The 12,133-nt window shown below is 48.2% G+C and overlaps 1 protein-coding gene across 1 annotated transcript in view; it reads left to right on the top strand.

The window, feature by feature from the left end:
- The first annotated feature begins 611 nt into the window (after positions 1-611).
- The window catches only part of Aco1 (aconitase 1), a 46,185-nt gene continuing 34,663 nt past the window's right edge, over positions 612-12,133 (top strand). Inside the window, exon 1 of the mRNA XM_057790669.1 lies at positions 612-785. The gene's annotated coding sequence lies outside the window, so the exon portion shown is untranslated. The remainder of the gene's footprint in view (positions 786-12,133) is intronic.

Raw genomic sequence — 12,133 nt, 5'->3', positions numbered from 1 at the left:
GATACCTTTCTTCTTCTGACTCCCTGAGCCAGTCAGGCAATTACACATTACACCCTGGGCCACGCGAGCGACAATTAGCCTTCTCCACGCTCCCGACAAGGAAAAGCATACTAGTCGGCTAATCACTTCCTGGGACTGAGCCACTAACAAAGCAGCTCGCAACCCCAGGTCCGGTTTCTCCCTCCTATGGGGCGGAGCCGGGAGGATCTAGGGCCAAAGGTCCTAGGCCTTCAGCTTCAGGCCGCCGGGCCTGGGCTGTACGGAGCGGGGCGGAGCAGGTCCTAGGCTCTGCCCCCGCCCGGGGCCCAGATTCTCGGGATCTGAGAACTGGGCCGGGCGGGCCCAGGCTCCGCTATTCAGCCTCAGCTCCCCGGACCGGCCCTCTGGGCGGAGTAGATCCCCAGCCCCGCCCCTCGATCATGGCCTGTCTTCGGGCTCTGGAAAGCAGAGGTGTCCCAGGCTCTGCCCCTTGGTCTCAGCTTCAAGTTCAGGCCCTTGGGGCGGGATAGGTCCTAGACTCCGCCCCTCTTCCTTGGCCCTTAAGGTTCCGAAGAATGGTGGTCCAGGCTCCGCCTGAGAGGGAGGAGGTGTTCGGACCCCGCCTTTCTGGGCGTGGCGAGACCCAGGCCCCGCCCCTCGGCTGCTGCAGCTGGTTCCGGCCCGGTCACTCACGGTCCCGCCTCGCTGCCGGAGCGTCCGGAGGACCGCTCAACCGGAGGAGCGCCGAGTCGGCCAGGGTCCTTGGTAGCAGCCGGCTGTGTGATCGCGGAGCCCCACTGTGAGCGGTGAGTACCACGCGGGCCCGAAGCGTCCGTGCAGGCCTTTTCACGTTGCAGACCGCGGGGACAGAGGACCAGCTGGGGGAGGCCGCGGAGCTCGTTCCTGGGGTGACCTCTCCGCCCGCTCCTCAGCCTGCGTCGCTTTGGACTGGGAGTGGCTCTACTCGGCGCCCCGGGAGTTCTCGCCTTGGCTGTGTGAGCCGCGCCGGGGAGTCTGCCAGGCCCGGCCTACGGGATAAAGAAGGCTGCTTGTGCCGGCAGATGAGGGAGTACCCAAGAGGGGACAGTGAGGGCGAGAGACCCCCTCAGTGGAATGGTTGGGCTCAGAACCCATGGTGATTGATTGAGAAACCCGAGGAGAACGGGACTGTACTAGTCGGCCAGGCCGGTACACAAGAACCGCACATCTCCCTGCAGCACACTTGACAGACTCTAGGCAGAAGTTCCTGAACTTTTGGACTTAGGACCTTTTGCGCACTTAACTGAACCTTTGTTATATGGGCTGTACCTATTGATAATTGCTATGTATAAATAAAACTTACAAACACTTAATATGCTTAATAATTCAGAACATAACACTTTCTAAAATCCTATCTTTTCCAAAACCAAGTTATGACAAATAACATTGTTTTACATTTCTACAAATCTCTGCTTAGAAGAAGACAGGTGATTTTTTCCCCCCGAGACAGGGTTCCTCTGTGTAACAACTCTAGTCGTCCTGGCAATCACTCTCTTTATAAACCAGACTGGCCTCGAACTCACAGAGACTGGCCTGCCTCTGCCTCTGCCTCTGCCTCCAGAGTGCCACCACCCTGCCGACAGGTGGATTCTTATATCTGTCCGCTTCTGCTTTCAGTCTGTTGCAGTGTGGTTTGTCATGTAGCTACTGGAGACTTTCAAGTATACTCCTGAAAGTGTAGCACCTCTGTTTGGTTTGGAAGTGTTGTTGGCCTTGCCGATCCCTAGGTGTTCTCTGCCCCACACGTCAAGGTAGCGAATGCTTGGGAGGCACATAGTTCACTAGGTTCATTACCTTAAGAACCTTCCACCCAGCACCATGGAGAGTGTTCAGTGTTCCATCTCTGATATTCAGGGCCACTCTTGGCCTCACTTTGGAACTAAGTACTGGATCCCTACACTTGATGGTGGCTGTGCCCTTCTGCAAACTCAGTAATGTTCATGCGTGCCTTGGTTGTTTCTGTGCCTGAGGAGTTGACCCATGTAAGCATCAGGATTGATGTGGCAAACACGACCTGTGGGTTCTCAGAAGTGTGTGTAGAGACACCATGCCAAATGTATAGGGGTTGGTGTAAGATTACCAAGTAGTTGAGAGGTCATTTTTAAAATATCAGTGTAGTGAGCTGGGCAGTGGTGACGCACACCTTTAATCCCAGCACTCGGGAGGCAGAGGCAGGAGGATCTCTTTGATTTTGAGACCAGATACTAGGTGTGGGGTATGTTATTCATGTCTTCCAAAATGTTTGATAGAGAAAAACAAAAAACCTGTGTTTTGAATATGCTAATATGGATCAGTAGATTTCTTGTGTAAAGGAGCAGACAGCAAAAATTACAACCATGCAGTTCTCATACTGCGGTGTGTAAGTAGCCATAGGCAATATGTCAGGCCAGCTCTGATCTACAGAGCTAGTTCCAGGACCACCAGGGCTACACAGAGAAACCTTGTCTCAAAAAATCAAAATAAATAAATAGACAGGCAGGACGGCATGCTTTTGCCTCCACCTCCCCCCACCCCACCGGTTCAGTTCTGTTTGTGGTTTCTAGACTTCGATTTCTTGAGCTGTGCTTCCCAGTCTTTGAGTTCTTTCATTTCCATGTTCCTGGCTATCACTGTGAGTTTTTCATTAAATTCGTGACTGCGCCTTAAGCAACTGATATCCTAATTGCCAATTTCAACTCCACTGCTACCAGTTAGCCAGGCAGGAATTCTGTTTCCTCAGGCACCGTTTCTATCGGCTACTAAAGGGTTCTTTATATAGATCTCTATCCCTCTATAAAACTCAGGCTTCAAAGGTTGAGGTGAAGTCCGGCTGGCTTAGAGAGGCTGAACAAATGGCTAATCTTCTCTCTTAGCTCACATCTCCCCTCAAAACAGGGTGTCCTTCTGCTCCGCCCCCACCTAGGAACCCTAGCTACTCATGGTTCCTCCCTACCACTTCCTGTCAGCTAGCTGCCGACTCAACCTTCTGACACCAAGTTAATTTTATTTAATCAAATGTAAAATGTCTTTGCATCATTAGGCAAATATTCCATAGCATAAACGAATGTAACATGTCTTAAATTAATATGCCACAACGGTCCTCTCTCTGCCCCCGCAAGAAAGCAGTTGTCCAGCGCATTTGTGTGATGCATAGAATCCTTCATTAGACTCTTTCCTTTGCTTTGTGTTCTGTCTATACAAATTTGACATAGAAGTTGTATTCATATTATCAACTACACATATCAAAACAAAGAGATTTCTGTATCCTCTACCCAAAGAGGCTATCGTATTCTAATGGAGCAGCGTCAACACTGGGCTGATAGAAGTGATTTGCGCACGGCCGTTGTTCCCACAGGTGGGAGAAGGAGGTTAGGATCTAAACTTCCAGCACTTGTGTTCTTTGTGTACGACTCGACACTGCTGGTGGAGGCTCCCCTGACCCCCTCTTGAGAAAGTGTTTATCTCATTCCTAACTCTTCTGGACCTTGGGAACTTAATGGGTGTAAAAGATGCAAGGCCTGTCTGGAACGTCCAGTCGAGAGCATAGGTAAGGACTGGCCAGTTGAGACAGTGCCCTGTCTGCATGTGTACGTGAAACACAGTGCTGCAACAAGAACAGTACCCCCTAGTAAAGAATGCTTCAGAAGCATGCGCGAGGGAAACCAGAGGCCTACACTGCGAAGCTGACAAAACCAATATTTATTATCATGTGCCTGGCAAGTAATATCTTTTCATCTTATTTCGTCTGTTTGTCTTTTAGGAGGAAATACCTCTTCATGAGGCAGCAGGAGTCTGGATAGGAAAATCCCTTCCAACCTGATGTCAGTTCTTGGACTAGCCTTGTAGAGCATACTGATTTCTCAGAACTTTAGCGTCTCTGACTTCACAATTAGGCTGTTGTTAGTAGGTGTCCCAAGCACCCCTGGTTTCCTGAAAGAGATTTATGCTGGCTTTTGTGTGCGTTTCTTCTCACCTCTGTGCCCAGCAGTGTTGCATTTCTGCAGCTTGAAATGAGCCACGATGACAGTGTCTACACCATGGAACTCTTCCAGTGCTCCATGTCTGAGCTTTTTCTACCTGGGGAACAAATCGCTAAACATTTATCCGCACACTGCTGCTGTTGTTGGAGCCAAGGTGCATTTGGTTTGTTTGGCTTCTTTTCTGTTTACTTTTTTTTTTTTTTTGGTTTTTCGAGACAGGGTTTCTCTGTAGCTTTGGTGCCTATCCCGGAACTAGCTATTGTAGACCAGGCTGTTCTCGAACTCACAGAGATCCACCTGCCTCTGCCTCCCGAGTGCTGGGATTAAAGGCGTGCGCCACCACCACACGGCTTTTTTTTTTTTTTTTAAGCAAAACCAGACCAGGTCCTGAGTTCAATTCCCAGCAACCACATGGTGGCTCACAACCATCTGTAATGGGGTCTGGTGCCCTCTTCTGGCCAGCAGGTATACACACAGACAGAATATTGTATACATAATAAATAAATATTTTTTTTAAAAAAAAAGAAGTTTGGTCCATTATCACCATGGCAACATGGTGACACTGAGGCAGACGTGGTGCTGGAGACATAGCTGAGAGTTCTATATCAGATCCTCGGGCAGTAGGCAGAGGGAGACACTGGGCCTGGCATATACTTCCTCCCTCAAGGCCACACCTCCTAATCCTTGTTAATAGTGACACTCCCTGATGACCTAGCATTCAAATATATGGGCCTATGGGGGTTGTTCTTATTCAAACCACCACATCACGTGACATTGTCACATCATGTTTCTGAACTAGTACATGTGATGCCCTTTCAAGTCAAACATTTCATTTCATTCCTCGTGTTTGACTTAAACTCTTGCCGGAAGGTAGAAGTCCTAAAATCAGAGTGTTCCTTGACAGGCCCTATGCTAACCCTTGCATTAGTGTTGCAAAAATCTGCTGCGTGGTTTTTAAAATTAAAGGTCTGAAAAGACTATTTCCCTCTGATTCTCTGTTTCTGAGGCAAGAAAATGTGTGTTCACGTGCATACATAGATGTGTGTATGTGTTCAAGTGGGTGAACATATGCATGTGTACATGTGTGTGTGTTCAAGTGGGTGCATGTGCACATTTGTTGTATGAGTGTCTGTGCATGTGTGTGCATGCATGTGCCTGTGTATGTGTTAAGTAGATGTGTGTTGCATGTGTGCGTGCATGTGTCTGTGCACTCACCTGGGTAAAGATACTAGGTTTGCCACAGTACTGAGTGGGTCTCTCTTGGCGATACAGTTAACTTGGGTTTTGGATTTTCCTCAACCTCGCTATCAGCACTTTCTGGCACAGATCCTAAACTTGCTTATGATCAAAGCCAGCCTCTCCAGTTGTTCAACAGGAGCTCACCGAGGAAAGAGCTGTTCCACTCTTGTGCTGAGTTACCTACAGCCTGCCTGGCAGCAGAGCTTTGCAGATCTTTTTCCCAGTGGGAAGAGGGGAAATAAGAGCCCTAGGAATGGGGAACTAAAAGCAAGCACACTGCTTGCTGGAGTCACGTGTGCTGTGTGGACTTCCCCCTGGAGTCTATTGTGACCCTTTGGTCATTTGACTGAGAACTTAGAAGGTTCTTCATAGGTTTAGTGCCATCGGCTGACCATCTTCCTGTAGGTCAGGTGCTCCCCCGCCCCCGTCTCTGCCTCTCTTTCTGTCCCCCCACCCTCCACCCTCTGCCCTACCCCCCTTGTTAACTCATGCTCTCGTTTTTTGACTATTTTATTAAGACATTTGCGGCACACCAGAGTGGCTTGGCATCTCAGGTTCTGGGCATCGCCTGCTAGCCAGTCTCACTTCCATCCATATCCTTTTGGCCTCCCCCTCTTCCCTTTCCTCTGCTAGGAGCCGCCATCTTCATTTCCAGGTACTCGGCAGCAACAAGAAAGAGCACAGTCCATGCTGTGTTCTCTGCCGTTTGTTTGTTGTTCTCCTTAGACTGCACATTGTGAGCTGGGTGCAGCCGGTGAGTTCTTGAGCCCTGCTAGCATTCTCGGTTTCTGCCTTTGCTATCCCTCTGCCCTAGAGACTCTGCCTTTCCCAAGGCCTCCCTCAAATCCCAGCTGGAGCATTTCTGTCTGCTGATCTTTCTCCTGGCCCTCATCTTACTGTAGGGAAACGTGTGCTGGTGTTAGTCTTTTCTCTAGGTTGTAATCCTCGTAGAAGAGGCGTGTCTTTTTGTTTTCTTTTCTCCTGCAGTACCTAGTAATTACCGCAAAGAAGCTCCTGAAGAAATACACACCAAACTGCGTTGATAAGACTCCCTGGAAGGGGTCTGGAGAGGTAGCGGCTTTAGAGCACAGGCTGACCTTCCAAAGGACTGGGTTCTGTTCCCAGCACCCACATTGTAGCTCACAACCACCTGTAACTCCAGCTCCCATGCCTCCTTCTGACCTCTCCACCTATACCAGGCACCAAATGGTGCACATACGTAGATGCAGGCAAAATCACTCATGTGAGTTAAGAGTATTTTTGCAGGGCAGTGGTGGTGCACACCTCTAATCCCGGCACTTAATGAGCTGTGCCAGTCGGATCTCTGCGTTCAAGGCCAACCTGTTCTGCAGAGTAGTTCCAAGACAGCCAGGGCTACCCTGCCTCCCAAATTATTTATTTATTTAAAAGTTGGATTTTTTTTTTTTAAGAATCATTGGAGAAAAAAATGAGTATAAAAGATACATTTTCAGACATTGCCTACTGTAAAGTTTCTCCCATCTGCATAGATTTTTGAAAGTTTTCAAGAGTTGTAATGGACCAGTTGTTTGCCTTCTTTGTTTTTAGGAGTTTTTTATTTTTTTATTTTTTGACATCTGTCTAGAGCGTTTAAGTATCCAACCTTACAATGCTTCTTCCTACCGCAGGAAAAATGCCTAAAAATTTATCTTACTGGGTCACTTTTCTTAGATAAAAGTGGTTCTTGAGTCTGCTTAGTGAATGTGTTTTAAGGTGTAGATTTCAATCTTTAGTAAAGGGAATAATCTACTTTCCTAGCCTACCAAGCTCTGGGAAGTAGGGGGGTGACTGACAGTCTCATCAATTACTGCCACTCATGTCACAGAGTTCCCAGAATTCACTGTGCTCAGTGTGGTAACTCAGTTATGCCAGCACCCCTTGCCATCCGAGCAAAGATGTACAGGCAGACGTTGTGACCTTAAAATATGCAAAGAAGCAAAAGGAGTTTTAACAAGCTAGAAAGAATTCTTGTCTATAGCCCTTAGGGACCATTGGGCTAATGTGCAGATTAGAAACCAAAGAATTGGGGATTAAATGTTGCAAACTTGCACGGACATGAAACCACCTTGCTGAGCACTGTATGTCAGAGCGACTCAGCACTGCTTCTTACGTCTGAATGCGTTACAGCTACAGGCTGGCATCTCATTCCCTGAGCCAACTGTTTCTCAGACTTGGCTGTCGAGAGTTTACCTAAGTACTCTGATGACTTTGCAATCAAAAGTTTACCCAAGCTCTCTGACGACTTCGCAGACGTAGGTGAATGCTCCTACTCCAGTTCCCTCTCATTCTCTCCTGACCTCTGAGCAACTGGGCCAAGCTTGTCTTTGTATTGCTTGCCTTGGACCATTGTCCCAAATGACTTATACAGAACACTTACTTATTCATTGTCCTCCTCATCCTTCGTGGGACTGTTATAGAGTTACAGAACAGATTACAGGTTATGGCGTGGTTCATGAAAGTGTATCACCATTAGTTGGCTTCTTGTGTGATTTACTAGTTTGAATTTTTGGTTGAGAAGCAGAGGAGAGAATAGACTTGGTCTAGAACTGCCAAGAATCTGCCATGTTTGCTGTAAGGAAGGTGAGAGAGCCTGTGCACGTTCCGTTCTCCAGCCTCAGGACTCAGGAAGGTGTTGCCTTAGTGCTGATGCAGCTATTGTCATATCAACCCATCCTTTCAAAGTTAGATAGGTTTAATGTTACTCTATTGCTTGTCACATTGTTGTAGGTGAATTTTGTGAACTCACAAAAAATGACATGGAGACTTATTATTAATTTTGAAAGCTCGGCCTATAGCTTAAGCCTATCCCACTGTTTTGCCTGGTGACTTTTTGCCTCTTTTCCATCTTGTACCAGCTCTTTCTTTCTGTGTCCTCTGGCATCTCTCTCATGCCTAAATTCATCTCCTCATCTTCTCTCTCTGCCTGGAAGTCCTGCATAATCTCTTCCTGCCTAGCTATTGGTCATTCAGCTCTTCATTAAACCAATCAGAAGGCACCTTGGCAAAGACACATCTTTACAGGGTACAAAAACATTATCCCACAACACCTCTTTCACCTAGTGAAGTGGGAGTCATGTGTGTAGGCCTTGCCGCATATGACTCACTGCGCTGGAATAAAGTCTGAGGAACCGCATCGTCCTGGAACTAGCTCTTCTAGACCAGGCTGGCCTCGAACTCACAGAGATCCGCCTGCCTCTGCCTCCCGAGTGCTGGGAATAAAGGCGTGCGCCACCACCGCCTGGCTGAGGAACAGCATCGTGCATCGCAGTCCCTGTCACAGCTTGTCTGCCTCTGGCTTCAGACCCTCTCTGTGATGCCGCCACTGTGGCAGGAATACGCTAGTGGAAGACACAGGAGCCTCGTGGAAAGTCATTGAGATAGGGGTTTATATCAGCGAGCTTCCGGGAATGTCATTAGCATGAGTATCATCTCTTAGTCCAAACAGTTCTGAGGCCCCAACAAGACCACTTCGGGCCTCTAAAACTGGTGAATGCCAGGGTAGCGTCCCTGTCAGATCACTGGAGGCTGCACGTGTAGCCTTTTGTGGTGACACCCTTCTCATCCTACAATTAAGTCAAAAGGTCATCCCCACATAAACTCAGGGCTTGAGGAAATCATTTGGGTTTCTTAAAGAATGAGTCTTAGCGGGCACTACTATGGAATGCTCTCCTCTGCTCTTCCTCAGAACTCACACATGAGCTGGCATGGTGCAAATATGCCTCGAATTCTAGCATTTGGGAAGTTGAGGCAAGAGGATTGAGAGTGAAAGGCCAACCTGGGCTGTGCATCAAGACCCTGTCTCACTATGTAGCTTTGGCTGTCCTGGAACTCACTATGTAGATTAGCTGGTCTTGAACTCATAGAGATCCACCTGCCTCTCCATCCCAAGTGCTGAGATTAAAGGTGTGCACTACTACACCCAGCATTTTTTTTAAGATTTAAGTGTAAGTGTGTGTGTGTGCGTGTGTGTGTGTGTGTGTGTGTGTGTTCGTATGCAAATGTGAGTGCATTACCTGCAGAGACCAGAAGTGGGCATCAGGTCAGCCAGAGCTGGAGTTACAGGTGGTTGTGAGACGCGATTGCTGGGACTCAAACTTGGGTCCTCTGGAAGAGCAGTAAGTGCCCGTAACAACTGAGTCCTCTGTCCTGCCTCAGCCCTGACTCTTGTCGTAGAGCCACTGCTTCTCCAAGACTTTGTCTGCTCCTCTCTAGTTTTTATTCTCTCACAAAGTAGATAATTGTGTTGGCTTCTCTTCCTGGTTACTAATGTCCCACACAAGACCCACGGTCTTAGTTGTAATTGAGAGGGTTCCGTTTGGTTGATATCACTTTCACAAATAGCTGGGAAGATCAGAGCTGCCCTATCACAAAATCCACCTCCCATGGGCACCTACGGGCACCCACAGGCACAAGGAACCCCAAAGCCTTTCTAGAGCTCTGCTTGTAGAAGAGCCTGGGACGAGACACGATAATTTTGGACACATCTGACCTCCGTTTATTCTTACATAGACATCCTAGGAATCTTTCTTTTAACAACAACAACAACATTGTTTTAAATAGCATAATGTTTAGACACAGGACCATCGGTTTGGAAATAGGACCAATTAATTTCTCTTTAAATAGAAAACAGAAGCAGCAGCAGTGGCGTAGCTGTCTTCCCAGTGAACTGGAGTAAACCCTAAACACGCGCTGACTTTGACCTTGGAGTCGAGAGCTGTGGAGACGATATTCAGGCTGTGTGCTTCTAGAAAGGGCTAGGAAGAGAGGAGGCCACACAGCAAGCAATGCTGAGGAAGCCTCTTCCTGTTGTCGCATAGACCTTAATAATCTGCAGTCTGCTCTTGTTTCTCTCTGGGTGTCCCAAGTGAGCAACCCTGAGGGTGTGTCGTCTGTGCTTCAGACCCAAGGGGGTGATTCCTATCGCATCAGGCTTGTACAGAACATGCAGTTCCCAGGAAGTGGATGCACTGCTCCCCCAACAAAACCCCAAAGCCCCAATCTCTGCCTTCACCCCCTACTAATGGGGCTCTCTTGTGTAGGACCATTCATCTTCTTCCCCCTCTGAGGGTGCAGGTGCAGTGTTGGCTGCCGGGCCTGTTTAGACACAGGCAGCTTGACTCTGTCACTGGGATGTAACACAGGTCTAGTTAACCTGGACGCTGGAGTCAGAGCAAGAAGAGGCAGTCTCTTTTTTTTCCCTTTAACCCTGCCCATCAGCAGTTAGCTGATATGTCACCTGTTCCAAACAAATATGCCTTTGGTGGACAGACACAGCATGTGCCCTTTGGTAGCTAGAGTATGACTCAGCTGCTTTTCAGGCAGAGTGACGGATGGTCTCCTCTCATAAGCAGTACCCAGCCTTTCTCATACAGCCCTCTTGTGAGATTGCTGCTTAGGTATGGAGCTTTGGTCTGGAGACACACAGAGCAAAGCACCTTGGCCTAGATAGACAGGCGTTTGGCCCACATTTTAAACTGATGAGCCTCTTATCTTGCTGTTGGCCGTGAGGATCTCAGATGTTCAAGGCCAGAGTCAATTGTGCAACGCGTTTTAGAGCGTCTTTATGCAGGGAAATCTAACAGAGCTTGGGGCTCAAGTCCAGAGAAGAGCAAGGACAGTTCCATTCTCCCCATGCAGATCTTACTCTTGCCCGCATTGGGATCTCACATCCCTCGGAGATGAGAGTATTTGGTGACCAGAGCCCATCTCAGTTTGTCACGCAGTTTGACCTGACTGGCAGATAAGCAGTTTACTTCATTCATTCATTCATTCATTCATTCATTCATTTTGGTTTTGCAGGGCAGGGTTTCTCTGTGTAGCCCTGGCTGTCTTGGTACTCACTTTGTAGATCAGGCGGGTTAAGGTTAGGGTCTCACAGGAAATCTACCTGTCTGGGACCCCTAAGTGCTGGGATTAAAGGCTTACACCACCACACGCAGCCTGGATAAACAGTTTACAAATGAAGAGATCCACACATCGAACAGACAAATTGGAAAGATTCAGTTTTACTCGCTGTTAAAGAAATGTAAAGATCAGCTTCTTATCTCTCCACTTGGTGAAATGTGAGAGGCAATTACCTCACGTGGTTTGTGCCCCTCCATTCCCTGCTCAGAGAGAGACAGCCTTTCCTGAGTGCTTGGGGAAAAGCAGAGACATACAGATCCTTTCCACTAGCTGTCCTGCTTCTAGAAACTAACAGCCAACAGTTTATTAAGTGGATTAGGGGCCTGCTAAAGTTCTGTGTACAAAGGGGCAGCATTGTTTGGTGGTATGTGCAAATAACCAAGATCAAGGTGTGCCTAGGTTGTGGCGAAGGTTAACCTGTGCCAGATGTGCACTAGTGAAGGCTCCAGATCCCCACAGCTGTCCTACCGTGAGGCCATAGGGCAGTTACCACCAGAACGATTACAGAGCCCAGACTCAGAACTCCGCACCTGCGTGGCTCCCCCTTTCAATGTCTACCTCAGATTCGGCTTCTGGTGACTGATGTTTAGGTTTCAGTTTGTTTGTTTTGTGACTTCCTCTGAAACTCGGTGTCTGTACTCCTCTCTCCCGTGTGGAGCAAACTGTGAGAATCCTGTTCATGCGGCCGTCACTTCAGAGTAGGCTAGCTGTGAGCCACCCTCCTACCAGATAATTCTCTCTACATTCAGAATGTGGGGACGGTGACGGGCTTCCCGCTTAGTGCACGCCTCCCTTTGTAGAACCCCATTGTGTAAGAACTCCTGGCACTTTCTCTTGACTACGCAGCCAGAGGTGAGTGTCCTACAGTCCGAAGTATTCAGCTAAGCCTCCAAGGAGAGCGGGTCCTAACTGGTTGCTTTAGCTTTGCTCTTGAAGATAGTGTTGCCCAGGCTCTCTCTTTTTTTCTTTTCACCTATTTAACTGTTCGCTTTTCC

The sequence above is a fragment of the Chionomys nivalis genome, chromosome 16, assembly GCF_950005125.1.
Source record: "Chionomys nivalis chromosome 16, mChiNiv1.1, whole genome shotgun sequence".
Lineage (NCBI taxonomy): Eukaryota > Metazoa > Chordata > Mammalia > Rodentia > Cricetidae > Chionomys > Chionomys nivalis.
This window is presented reverse-complemented; position numbering and strand designations above follow the sequence as displayed.